Below are 15,776 nucleotides of genomic sequence, written 5' to 3'. Positions count from 1 at the left end.
GTCCATAGAGACTTCACCTAGTATCCAGCTGGTGCACCATTCAGCTGGTGCTCCTCTTAAGAGACACTTTAGTCTCTTAAGCGATTTGGCATGTTAGCCAAAGTGTCACCAAAGGGAAACCAGGCTTGCTTAAGCGACAGTCTGGTTGCTTAGGCAACAAGGTGAGCATCGCTTAAGAGACATTGGTCGTTTAAGCAATGCCTGGGTGGATCATATCCTTTTTCTTGTGATTTTCACTATTTTTTAGACTTGGAGCTTGGGGTTTTTGGGTTTTTGATGATTTATTACATTTCTAAGCTTGGGTAAGCTCCAAACTCCTGTTTCAATAACTTTTCTGCAATTTGTATCATTAAATCCATGTTAAAACTGTAACGCCCCAAGAACCTATCCCGAGACGTCACATGGTGGTGCTCAAGGCCACACGTGGCCTCAAGCTAACCCTCTAAACTTGTCATCACTTTCAGAACTCATTATAGTACAAATCATGCTAATATAAAGAGGAATAAGCATGTCATGAACATACTAAACATGAAATAATACTGCCCTCTACAAACAAAATACTGAAATCTCTGTACATGCTAGCACACCAGTTTGACAAAGCCTCTACTACATAAGAATAAGGAGCCATTGGGACAGATCCCCAACTGACTCGTACTAAACTAAAAATAAACAACCATCTATCAGCAAGACAAAATAAGAGATACAGGTCCTTGAACCATGAGGACTCTCCAATTGTAGAGAAGTAGAAGAAGGTACTCAAAGATCACTGTCTCTCTTAAGACTGAGCACCTGAACCTATATCACAATGAAATATAGAATACAAAAGAGTATGGGAGTCAGTACTTGGGAATGTTTTGTGTATGCGGGGGGTGGATGCAACATTTAAATAATATCATAAATGTAGAAGAAAATCATGCATGCTGACCATAATAATTCTCTTCGCTTGAATTATCTGAAACATTTTTCTCATTAATCATCAGTAGTAATACGTGCTTCATAAGTCTCGTAAATCATTTATCTCAACTCAAACTCTTTAACTTATGACTTAGACTCGGTAACTCAAGAGACTTAAATCATTATGGACGTGGGAGATTATTATAACCGACATGACTACACCATGTGAGCAGCATGGAGTCCAACGTTTTGCCCTCCTAAGGAGAGAACCCCATATTTGCAGGGGTGTTGTACTCTTGCCAGGGAGTACAACCTCAATCTCATCTTCATAATCTCATACTCGGCCTTTGGCCCATAATTATCAACATCAATTCTATGGTGGCACGTAGTTTTTGGGAAATACCTAATTTCCCACTCGGTGCTAAATACTCCTCCCAGACTCAGCTCAGAATGCGTTAGGAAATCCACCTCAATCAATATCAACTCATGGTTCTATTATAAAGACCAAAACATAAATATATATCTCATCTGAAAATCATAAACATCTTGTGGATTCCTAACTCGACTCAACTCAACACAAGCTTTCTCAATATCAAGTACATTTGTTTATCACATCATTTCAAGTATCAAAACTTCATGGAAACATCATAAGACTCATTCTTGCCTCTCAATTTCACATATCAATATACATTCAATAGTCAAATTTCTCATGGAAAGGAATAACTCATGACACTTGTCTCAAATCATTCAAAAATCATCAATTTGTAATAAAAATATTCAACTCATGGAACTTAACTTAAATTGCTTAGAAATCATCAATACATAATGATAATATACGACTCATGGAATAATATCTCAATTTAAGAAACATGATAGTGAAATAATCATAAATATCAAAGTTATTCAACTCAAATCTTATAAAACAATAATAGAGAAATTTGGGTGTAAACCCACTTGCAATATCATGTAAATCAATAATAGAAAGCAAATCTTTGGGCACAAGAACGAAAGGAGTGTTCTGGTTCAAACCTCACATACCTTGGATTTTGATTTTGAAGATGTAGAAACTTGTTTGGAACTTCTTCTTAACACTTTTGAGCCAATATCCTTGATGCCTTTGACTTGGGGAACTCAGTTTTTGAATCACTTTGAATCACTATGGAGGATTCTTGAATTTATTTGGAAGAAGATTGGATTTTGGATCTTGGAAGAAACCCTTGGTTTCTAGATATTTCTTGGAAGATTAGAGAGAAAAGAGAGAAAAATGATCTTCTCTTCTATACATAGATATATATATAGGGCTTAAAAGGAGCGAAAATGACCAAAATACCCTTTTGAAAAGAGTTGAAAATTGCTGATCGGGGCCTGTGATATTGACCTAATGGTCCGTCAAAGAGACTGACGGTCCACCAAATCGTCCGTCACTCGAACACCAAAATTTGAACCTTTTGCCTCGACGTGATGATTGACCTAACGGTCCAACAAAAAAAGTGACAGTCCACCAAGTCATCTGTCACCTGAGGACCGGAAATGAGACATTCTATCTCGGTCTGACGGACACCTTGACGGTCCGTCAACTTTGTGATGGTCCACCAATTTTACCATCACACGACATCCCAAAAAGGGAGAGACTTCCTTGTCTTGATGGGAAAATTGACAATCCACCAAGGACTTGACGGTCCACCAGGTCGACCGTCAAACCTGGGCGTTTTGATATCATTTAGTAAAACGGCCATAAGTCCTTCGTTCGATGTCAGATTTTGGTGAAATTGGTATCAATGGAAAGATTATTCAATGATCTACATGAAAAAAGTGGAAATTAGATAAATACAACATGGTTTAAACATTAAACACTTTGGAAGTCATACATATCCATTCAAAAAGACAGATTTAGGCTTAAGGAATGATCGGGGTATTACAAAATCTTTGATTGAAAAGTGGAATTTGGGTTTTTTTTTTTGGTTAGAAGACCTAAATTATAATTTTTTTGATTTAAACCCCGAATTCCAACTCATTTTCACTTGGGTTTACTTCTATAAGTTCCTTTAATCAGGGGAAATATATTTTGGACTAAAATTTTGATTTTACCCCTCTTTTTCAAAAATCCATTGCGGGGGTCTGTTTTTACCCCGACTCAAAAATGGGAAATATGGGTATCATTGACTTTGTTTTGATGCGTAGATTCTATATTTGTGTATTTTATTTTGTTTTGTGTCTGTTCGTCAATTCCAATCTTGGTCTTAAAGGCTTATTTGTACTACTTTCGGTATTTGGGGAAGGTTATGACTTAAATCTCTTCAGACTGAGTTGCATAGTTAGTATCGATATAAATTCATGTTAAGCGTGCGGGAACCAATCATGAAAATTGCTATATTATTGTGTTATGCCTGTGTGAGGGCCTTTATTCATTTGAATTTGTGGTTTGTGAGACATAACTTTCTATGTTTGGCCTTACGCGGTCTTATATAATGTTGTTGGCCTTGTGTATGTATATTTGATTATATCTTTTCCTATGAAAATCCTAAATTGGAGTTTGTGTGGTATCAATGGTATATTAATGTGTATTTCACTTTATTGGCATATTGATTACATTTTATTCATGGATGATTGGATTATTAAGTGGATTTTGGCTCACATGGTTAGTATATTGGTTAGTTTTGGAAATTCTCATTTGGTTGGTTGTGAGAATTACATCCTCATATCATATACATTTATGAAACATTGGTACAATCATGGAAATATTGTTAATACTTATTTTTTCTGATAGAAAATGTGACATATTTAAAAACATTCTATTGATGGATGTGCTGGAGAGAAGTTATGGATTTTGGTATTGAATATTGGATATTGGATTATATAGGGTGGAAAACCCCCCATGGGTCCTACCCAGAAGCATAGCTCGATAGGTCATCTGAAGATTGTGCGACAACCTCAGGCACCACATCACAATCATTATCATCATCATCATTATCATATTCATTGAATTTCATTTATTGTGTACATTCTATGTAGTATTTCCATTCTTAATTTGATATCTATATATTAGTGCTTATTTTTGTACTTCTATTTTATATTTGGGCATATTGTAGATCTTTTAATGGATATGGTATCGTCAATCATTTGGGAGATTTTGTTATTACTGGTGACATGTCTCACAGTGTGTAGTTTGTATGTTTTATTTTATACTTTCAGTGCAGATCCAGGTATGAGTGTTCTGCACGATAGCTAATTCTGATGGTATATGGAGTACATTCCACATAGAGGTTATCTAAGATTTCAAAGTTGATCTACTACTTATTCTTATCTAGATCATGTCTTATTTGTATTTAGAGATAGATTTGATTCTTTTGGACTATTATCGTAACTTTTGACATTAGAGATGTATTTATTAGTTCTTACACTGTGACACCAGGTTTTGGGATTATAGTTTTGTATCTTTGGTTATCATATTTGTGTGATTCATTTTCATTCTAGAAGCCTTGCCTTGAGTTTTAGGTATTGATTTCCCATTTTGTATCAATTTGGGTGATATGCTTACTTGTCAAGGCTTACCACAACAACAGTCATCTTGACCCCTGGTTTTAGGTCATGACAGTTCACTTTTAAACCCAAGTATCTATCATAAGAAAACTTCTACCCCAAACTAGACTAAGGAGTCAAATTTCTCTACTAAGTTCTAAATAATCCTCATTACAACCTAAGATGATGACTGTACCTATGAAATGAGTATTTAGGTCAACTATACCTAAATACAGTCCCTTAATCAGCTAAATTATCTAATTCATATCAAATATAACTCCAAGTCCTAATTGCCAAACAAAAAATAGAACAATATTATATCAATACTAAAATTAAGCCCAATCTAAGTGAAAGGTAAGCCTAGCCTACATGGATGCTAAAGAAAGCCTGAATAAGTCCGCTAAAATGGAGATTTATGCTTCTGAAAAGATTACATGTGAAAATAGTAATCTACAAATGTTAATTCTAAAACAACGATATCCATATTCCATTCTTGTTCTTCGGCTCCAAAATCAAGTCAAAATCCCATGTAGGGCCCGCTTGCGGAGTCGCACTTTTGAAACCATCAACCGTCGCTCTATGATAAAGGATCATATACCCTCAGGAATTGGCAAATTTTGAGATCACATGATACTAAAATCTACCAACCAAGAACTAGAAAACGCCTCACAATCTCTTTGTGTTGCATAAGAGTCCACTTGACCTCTTAAATAGACACCACTAAAGCTGTACCAACTAGTCTGGACCTTGTACTAAAAAGGACAAGATCTTGCTTAAGAAGCCTCTACTTTAGTGGACTAATTTTTTCTTAAGAAACCCGACTTGTAAGCCTTGGATACTAAAACGACCAACTGGCCACTAAAGAGGCCTTTGCATAAGGGACCAAAGCTCTGCTTTAGTAGATGCACCAACTTAAACTTGGAAATTGCAAAGTTTCCACCGACTCTTCGGGATTCATCCATAATCTCGTGACTGCAAACAAACTATGCTACCCTTAAAAATTCAATATTCCTAACTCAATAGCCCATCTAAATTTCCATATGGAGTTATTTTGATGAAATATGGGTCCCATACCCTGGTGCAATTTTCATCAAATTTTGAATAGTAGTTTGAATTGAGTCTGAAAGCCTTGGACCCAAACCAAAGATTCTCCTTAGCCTAAAATTAATGTTTTGGAGCTGATGGAACTGTTAGAATTCGCATAGGAGGTTGTTAAACTAAAGTTTATGCTCGATAGCCAATCCTTATTATATAAGACATCAAAATAGGAAATTGGCTTTAAAAACCAAATGAATTGCACGGTAACTAAAATGTTAGCTCTAGCAAGTCACTAATGACTTGGGGCGGCTATAGAAAAGCTATAAATGGTGAAAATGTGTGGAAAAGCAAAAAATGACCTGAAAATTCATTATAATATCAACTAATAAAAAGATATTCATCCATAAAAGTAAAGGGGTTAAGATGTACCTAAAGGCTCAAACAGTTGAGGATACTGGGCTCATATCTCACTCTCAATCTCAAAAGTAGTCTCCTCTACAGGGCGGTATGTCCGAACTTTAACTACAGAATAACCCTACAGTGCAACTGCTTGACATTTCCGAGCAATATGAACAATGTCTCATCCATGAAGGTTAACTCTCATCCAACTAAACCAAGTCTCATCAAAGCATATGTGGCTTTTCAGGGATATGATGTTACAACATAGAAACATAGAAACATAGAAACTTGATGAACATTAGAAAAATCAAGGGAAAAGCCTAACTTATAAGCTATATCCCTAATAGTGCTAAGGATCTCAAAAAGTCTAATATATGTGGGGCTAAGCTTTCCTTTTCTCCTGAATGTCATCATGCCCTTCATAGGTGATACACAAAGGGTTTTTCAGTCCCACCTCAAAACCATAAGACACAAAGTGTACAATCTATATATGCCTTCTATCTACACTGATCTGCCCTCATCCAACCCTAAATCACCCTGAATCGATTCAATGACTCCTGAAATAAATCTGTGCCACAAGGACTAATCTCGGAGGTCTCAAATTAACCTATCAGAGATCGACAATGCCTACCAAATAATGCCTCTAATTGTGCCATATCAATACTCTAATGGTAGATATTATTATATATGAACTCCGCCTAAGCTAAGTATTCCTTCAACTAACCTCCAAAATCCATAACAAAAGCTTGGACCATATCCTCAAGAACCTAAATATCTTCTCTGACTGATCATCGATCTGAGGGTGAAAAGCGGTGCTGAGATCTACCTGAGTAACCAACTCCTGCAAAAAAGCTCTCCAGAAGCTAGAAGTGAATATAGATCCTCAGTCTGAAATAATATATACAAGTACTCCATACAGGCAAACTTTTCATGAACATAGATATGGGACAACCTCTCACTGAAGAACATCAGAATAGGAAAGAAATATACTGATATGGCCAACCAATCTATAATGACCCAAATGACCTCTAAACTACGGGAGGCGCCAAGCAACCACTAATTAAGTCCCTGCTGATCCACTCATACTCCCACTGTGGAATGGGAAATCTCTGAATCTGGCCACCAGGCCTCTGATGCTCGACCTTCACCTGCTAATAACTAGGCAATGAGCTACAAAGGCTACCACATATCACTTTATGCCACTCCACCAGTAGTGCTGCCTCAAATACCTATACATCTTCGTTGTCCTAAGGTGAATAGAGTAACTGAAGATTTGAGCCTCATGCAATATCGATTGAGTCAAGTAACCAGCCCTTGAAACACAAATGCCTCCATCATACCTTACAATACTCTCATAAGCTAAAGTAACCTGCCTGGACTCACCAGTTACAACTTGATCACTAATGAAATAGAGCCTTCTATCCTAAAACTTGAGACTCCGAGTCTGCTCGAATAATGTAGACCTCTTCACAAAATTAGCAAGGATCCTTCTGGAATCATAAATATCAATACACACCATCAAGTTGGATATGGACTACATGTCCTGTGCCAATGATATACTAGACTATGAAACAAAAGTCAAACTACTTATACTAATCGCCTCTTGGCTCTAGGCATCCGCTATTACATTATGCTTGCCCGATTAATATAGAATAATGATGTCATAACTCTTCAACAACTCCATACATCTCTGCTTCATAGAATTAATCTCAATATAAGACATAAGATGTTAAAGACAATGATGATTGGTGTAGATATCACAGCGCACACCATATAGATAATGTCTCTAAATTTAAGAACAAAAACTACCACTGCCAACTCCAAATAGTGACTGGAGCAGTTGAGCTGCTTATTCACCTTCTACTATCTTAGCACATAGGCAATAACTCTGCTCTACTGCATTAAAATACAACCAAATAAACACCATAAGCATCAGAATATATGGTGGATCACTCAGTTCAATAAAAAGATCCAACATAGGAGCTGAAGTGAGAAAATCCTTAAGCTTTTGAAAGCTCAACTCACACTCCTTGGACAACTAGAAGTCAACTTACTTTTACGTCAATCTGGTCATCAGTGCTGCATTAGTAGCCAAACTATCAATGAACTACCTGTTGTAACCAACCAAAACAATAAAGCTACAAACCTTAAATCGAGATGTTGGCCTAGACCAATCACGAATAGCCTCAATCTTTACTGGGTCCACCCTATTCCCATCCTTAAACACCACATGTCCTAGGAATGTCATATATGACATAACTCATAATTTGAGAATTTAGCGAAAAACCTATGATCTCTCAAATTTTAGAGAATAATTCTTTAGTGTAGCATATGCTCCTCCCTACTGCTTGAGTACACAAGAGTGTTGTTGATGAACACAATTATGAAGAAAGTCTAATAAGGCCTAAACACGCGGTTCAACAAATCTAAGAACATTGCTGAGGCATAGGTCAACTCAAAAGACATTGCCAGGAGCTAATAATGGCCATATCTAGTCTTGAAGACTGTCTTTAGGATATTCTCAGCCCAAATCCTCAACTAATGGTAACCAGACCTTAAGTAAATCATAAGAACACCAGTGCTCTCTGAATCTAGTCAAATAAAACATCAATAGGAGGCATAAGATATTTATCCTTCACCATCACCTTATTAAGTTTAATCTAATCAATACACATATACAAAGAACCATCTTTTTTCTTCTTGAACAAGATAGGAGTACCCCAGGATGAAACACAAAGCCTAATAAAAACCTTACCCAAAAGATCTTAAATATAAAACTTTATCCTCTTAAACTCAGCAAGAGCTATACAAAAAGGTTACATAGAAATAGGTTGGGTTCCTAACTCAAGATCAATAACAAACTTAACTTAATGCTCAAGAGAAAGTCCAGATAGATCGGTAGGAAAAACATGGACTATAGGAAAAAGGGTCAACTGACGAACTCTCCATACTAACATCATGACTATAAGCGAGAGAAGACACCTAACTCCTGGATATAAATCCCCAAGCCTAAAAAAAATAATCCCTATCAACTCATAGCTAAAAATCTTTGCCATACAATTGAGGGTATGTCGGTAATGACTAAGATAATGGTCTTGCAAAACAATCTGAGACTGCATAATAGGGGACAACCGATCCATACCCAGAATTAACTCAAAATCAACCAACTCTAACATAATAAGATCAACCTAAGTATCAAACTCTTGAATAGTCACAACACGTGATCTATAAACTCGATCCATATTAAAGAATCAGTCACAAGAGTAGATACACATAATGGCATAGATAAAAAATCCCAAGAAAAACTCTAACTATGATGCATAATAAACTGACACATAAGAATAAGTGAATGTGAATTTGAAGCAATGGTTTTTTTATGGTACACTTAGATCGTACCTATAAAACAACATTCAAAGACTCTGCCTCTAGTATACCAGGTACAATATATAAATAATCTTACCAACCACCTAGTTGGGAGACTGACCAATTACCTATCCTACTTGCATGAGGGCCTACACAAGAATAGTGAGAACCACCCTGAAAACCCTGTATACCATCTTTAGCTAGAGGAGGTACTGCCCTAATAGGAAAAATATTTGCACTACAGACAAAACTGCCCCACATTGGGGGCATTCTCTGGAGTTATGGTCTAATGCCCCATAATCATAATATACCACAAGAATTGCACTATGTTTAAAGGAACCAATTGACTTGCCATAATATGAACCTCTCAAAAGTTTACCACCACTCTGGCTCAAATTGTCTATATAGTTAGGTTAGCCTCTATCAATAATATGTAGTGTGGAATTAATAGGCCTACTAAAATAATCGTGATGTTGATAGAACTGGCATGGTGGGTACCTACCATGAAAATTTTTGCCCTTAAAAGTGAGCCACTCTGTCACCCACAGAAACTACCTTGATAATGCGGCCTCTTATTTCTTACCCCTTGGGCCTTGTGACGCATCTCCTCTATAATTTGAGCATGATTAGAAACCTCAATAAATGATCGAATAGCCAGAACTAAACTCTGAGTATCCATACAAAAAGGGAGTCTCAATCCCTAAATAAAAATATCAAATTTGCTTATACTCAATTGGCAATAAAGATATAGTATGTATAGCCACCTAATGAAATCGAGCCCTACTCCAAAACAGTCATAAAACCTTGCTCTAATTTCAAGAATTGGTATCTTAAATAATCTCTATGTCTACTAGACATATACATCTCCAAGAAGTCCTTAAAGAATTATGTCCATATAGATAGAGGAGATCTAATTAGTCTAGAATAAAGATAACCTCTCCACTAATGTTGAGTTTCCTAATCTAACTAAAAAGTAGTGTAGTCAACACCACGAGTGTCAACTAGGCCTAAATTATGGAGCCTATCCCTACAAGTAACCAAGCACTCTTATGCGTCCTCATCTAATGCCCTAGGAAAGTAGGCATAGTTAACTTTAGGCACCACAACTATATGCGGCACCCCTACCTTTGTACCACTCTAATCATATATTGAGCATCATCAGATGGTGCACCACTAACAAATGACAAAAGCTAAACTAAAGCATCTCTGTGCAGCAAAGAAAAAATAAAACTTGAGTGGAGCATGGATTGTCCCCTGGCGTACCATTAGCTGACGTGGAGGATTCTCTAGTGTGGGAAAGGGGATATATCTAGCTAGGTCTATATCTCTCACCTGACCCCATCCTTTATGTTATCCACGTCCTCCTATAAGTTCCCTAGTAGTGGACTCAGGGTCCTCGTCTCTAGTAGCACTATATCACATCTTTTCCATAAAAAAAAGAGTGAAATCAAATGAATCTTAGAAACCAACATAGACTATTAGCACAAAATGATTGAAGGAAGTGAAGATCTCCTATGAATATTCTATATTGTCCCGAAGATAAGAAACAAACGTCATTATACTGATCAATGGGACTCTACTAGACACTTGCTTTTGTACAAACAAAATTGGTGAACCTAGGCTCTAATACCAATTTTTAATGACCAGTTTCTCAATTCATGATGGCACCTACTTTACCCCATTAGTCAGTAATCCAAATCATAGTCTAAAACTATAAATAATGGGCTAATTGGTGGAAAATCGCATAAATGCTAGAAATGTGCAAGTAAATAAATTAAAAGTAAATAAACATAAAAATAATAACATAATGAAAGAGAAATTAAAAAAGAGTAATATCATCATATGACCTAGTAAGGTAAGTACAACAACCTCTAATTAAAAAAATACAAGTACTACCTAAGTCAATAGATAATAGTCTCAAAAATAATAAAGCTATTTGAAAAGAGAAGATAGAGAAAAGTTCAAATCTTGCTCTGAGAGCTTGCCCTGTATTCGAACTTTGACCAATATAATCACATCGCCAAGGACATCAGTTAGTACTTAGATCTACACCAAAAAAGTAAAATAGTATAGTATGAGTACAAAAGCTATGGGTTCTTAGTATGCATCATCTATCAACTGAATAAATCATAATATAAATACTATAAAATATGAGATAAGAGAGCTAAGCCAAAGAAAAAAAGGAAAACCTAGAATAATACTCCAAATGTGGAGAGTAAATAACCAGAATAATGAATGTAAAGAGAACATAGCTATCTCTAACATAATAAGCCCCCATAATCATAGAAGACATAAACAAATAATTAAATAACCCATGTGGGACCCCATAAGCCTGATGTATGCAATCAAGAAGAAGTAATAACAACAACTGAACCAAGTGTCTATATCTTGAAATGTAATCATGGATCTTTCTATGTCGTAACCACTTGACTCGAACCGATTTCATAACTACTAAAAAGCCTCTTAATGCAGGACTTGAATCAGAACTAGCAATCATAATTCATAGGATATGAATAGAAACTCACATCATTATTTGTCAAACTAATGTATTTTCTTACATCAAACTATCAATGGTTTGAAGTCACTAATGTTTAAATCCTCAAAAGAAACATAAATATTCCATATAATGAGGTCAATTTGGTCTTAAAATTGAGGTTTGCATATTCAGTGTCTGTTCTAAATGGTGTTCTTCACCTGTAAAGAAAGGTATTTATCCAATCACTAAGATCTATTTATTCTCTTAACTCCCTTCTATATGGATTAAACCTAAATATGTTAATACCACTATATTAATAAGATAATTTCATGACTAAAAGGTCTTTAAATATGCTCCATTACCTATGTATGAATACATAGGAATATTTGAGAAGAAACCACTACTTTTAATCTATGAGTCTTGATTTCATACTATTTTCAAAACTTTAAATCTCATACCAGTTGCATGGCATGATAATTAACATAAAATAGTTTAGACATCATAGATAAATTTAGTAGATTTTCTTATTTCAAACTTTAGTATTTATGAATAAAAATTATAGGTCTTTTAGAGACTTATGATATTGTACTTGAAGAACCTGTCTGCCTAAATCTCATATTTGAGGAAATCTGCTATCATGGTTGAAGAGTCTGCTGTCAATGGTGGGAACTTCCAAAAATATTTTAAATTTTAAAGTACCAATAAAATCAAAACCAACTTAGCAAAATAGTGAGCAAGAGTATCTCCCTACTAAAAATACTTCCCTTAGCCTATTAATGGAGTTGACCTCCAGTGTCACTCTCCAAGGCACTTCCTAAATCCTATTTTGTTATTTGCACCTTAGTTAATGAGTTTGTTTCATGGATGATGTGTGGTAATTTATTCTCCCAATAATATTACAAGCCTTTTCTACTAGAAATAGCTTTATCTACTAGATTAGTAGAATCAATAATCTTCAAATCCTTAAAATTCTCTAGATTCGCATTATCATTTATAGCACAAAATGATGCAACACTAGGCCCTGGATTACCTCTACAGGCCCCATTGGTGTTACTTTTCCACTAACCTTATAGTTGGAGGAACCATTTAACCATTTTGTACTAAAATCTTTGCATATAGGACTTAAGAAGTCCTACCATATGAGGACAAGTGTTGGGGATTTTTGAATATTGAAAGATTATTTTAATTATCTTTAAAATAGAACGTTAATGTCCCAAAAAATCATGCCTATTGAATAAGAACCACCATGTAACATAATTTTCCTTCTTTTAAATAAAAACCACAAAAATTAATATTCGGGGTATCTTGAAAACACCTTTTGCCTACCATATCCTTGTGCATCCCACCACACATTCATTATTTACTTCAGTTGCATCCGAATCCCAATGATACTAACAACACTTAAAAAAATAATTTCAAGTATTAGCAGCAATATCTCCTTTAAGAAATAAAAATACTCTAAATTTTCTATATCACGAGTAGAACAACATGAATATTATTTTAAAATATTGGGATTCCAATTAGCTAATATAGCTACAATAGGTACCCTATTAGACTAAACTCTCCACCCAATAAAGGAAATCGTGAAAGGTAAGCCTTGCACACAGATCTTCTTATAATTCTATGAAACCTCATCTTTCTTTCTCAAAATCTCCCATGCACTCTTTAAGAAAAAAAATCCAAAACAACATTTAATCCACCATAGTTTATCACCTCTATCAATTTGCATGACATGATCCATATGTTGTATAACATATTGCACAACATGTTCTAGTAGCCGATTCTTCATAATTTCATCAATCAAAGGTCGACAAGAGGGGAAATTTGTTTGAATACAATAAAGAGGACAAAGAATAATCAAATTATCATACCAAATAGTAGATAAACCTCCCTTCAATTCCCTTCATAAATATTTCTCAACGAAATCCCTTTTCTAAAGTATATATTTCCAGTATTGAGACCCTTCTTTCCACTAGACAAAATATGGTATTTATTTTTCTTGTACAGTACTTGTTCCATATAAAGTTAGACCATAAAGTATTTCATGTCTTGAACCACCACCATAGTTTTGAATGTATATCTTGGGAAACATAAAACATTAGTTTTAAACCCCAAACCCTTACTAATTAGGTAGACATACTTTATTCTATAAAGTCAAATATTACTTGTACTTGTAACCTTGTTACTTCAAAAAAATTTAGCAAAAAGTTGTGTATCTCTTTTATGACATATTTAAAGGGACGATAGAAGATAGAACATAAATGGGAAAACTTTTTCAAAGATTTGAAATTGATACCTCTTTACCTCCATAAGATAGCACGTTCTTTTTCCAGTAATGTAGTTTTACCTTAACCCTCTTGATAAGATCAACATAACATTTCTTCTTTGTCTTGGTATGTGTAATGGGACAAGCCAAATAAGTTAGGGAAATTAACATCGGGATATACCTGTATCCTCCTCTACCAATTGTCTCACATCATATGGTTCAATTTGATGTAAGTAATAGGCTCTCTTATCATTGTCCACCTTTTACCCGGACTGGTCTTTATACTCTACTAAGATTGACACTATTTTCTTTAAGAAACATGCATTAAAAGGTGCAATGATTATAGTGCCATCCAAATGTAAAAGATGATTGATAATAGCACTTTACTTAGAGCATCTCCAAACGAAGAATTCAAGGCCCTACTTAGCACTTCTAACAAAAAAAATATATAAAGAAAGAAATAAAGGATCTTCTTGCTTCACTCTTATAGTTGAATGAAAAAATACATGTGAATTTCCATTAACTAGGATAGAACACCTACTAATTGATATTAATCTCCATATTAAATCAACAAAAACTTCAAAAAATCCAATCTTAATTAAGAGTTTCATCAAATAGAATTGGGAAACTCTTTTATATGCCTTTGACATATCAAGATTTATGACCATATTGGTAGGATCACTCCTCTTGTTTATATTAGCAAAAATATCTTGACTCAACAACACATTCTCAATATACTTCTACAATTAAGAATCTTGATTGATTATAAGATATCAACAGGCAAAGAAGTATTTCAACTCTATTATGAACAATCTTAGACATTATCTTATTATTAAAATTACTCAAACTAATTTTCCTTAATGAAGAAATGGTCTGAACATGTTCCCTCCTAAGAAGGAGAACTAAATTAGTGTGAGTTATGACTTTAGAAAGAGTATTACCATAAAAAAAATCAAGAGCCATCCTGTGAATAACATACCCCACAGTCTATGAACAACTTTGACAAAATCATTCTATTAGGCCATCTAAAAAACTAGTAATATCCTTATTTAATATAAAAATAACATTTCTAACTCTTTCCAAATCTAGATGCCTGCAAGGAATTGAATTATCTTCCTTACTTATACCATCAAGGATATGTTTCAGTGTAAGGGCTTGATTCTATGAAACTTTTATTTTTATGTGATTTGAAATTTTTACTCCTCACCATGGTTGCTATATGATTTTTTGGGTTTGAGAATGATTGACATGGTTTCCACTATATTTCAAAGCAATTTGTGTGAGTGTGTAGTTTAAAAAGGATTTATAGTGGACTTTGGTCAACTTAATTGTTCTATGCATCAAATGAAAAAACAAACTGCTCTAGTAGATTCAAAATGGCGATTTTGGGTTGGTAGCATGGTTTGAGTGATTTTATGACTTTTATATTCCATTTTTATCCTCGATTTAGAAAGTTGTGAAATTGGGTCCCAGGGGTCAATTTTGTAAAAACAACCTCTTTTTGAAAAATCTAATTTCACCATTGAGTCTGGAATGTTGAATTTGATAGGGTAGCATAGTTCATTTGCATTTTTGGAATTTTAGATAAATCTCAAAGAGTTGGTTGAGACATGGATATTTTTAATATCTCAGCTAGCCCAACCACTAAAGCATCACTCTGGTCACTTAGAGGTGACCACTAAAGTAGTAATTCGGTCACTTCCACTAAAATGGAGCCTTATCTGCTAAAGCAGAGGCTGCTAAAGCGGCTCCATGTATGCTAAAACAGAATGGGCATGCACTCTTGTACTACTAAAGTGCACTTGATTTCACTAGAAGGGA

Source organism: Capsicum annuum, chromosome 3, assembly GCF_002878395.1.
Source record: "Capsicum annuum cultivar UCD-10X-F1 chromosome 3, UCD10Xv1.1, whole genome shotgun sequence".
Taxonomy (NCBI): domain Eukaryota; kingdom Viridiplantae; phylum Streptophyta; class Magnoliopsida; order Solanales; family Solanaceae; genus Capsicum; species Capsicum annuum.
The sequence above is the reverse complement of the archived record's forward strand: the minus strand, read 5'-3'. Positions refer to the sequence as shown.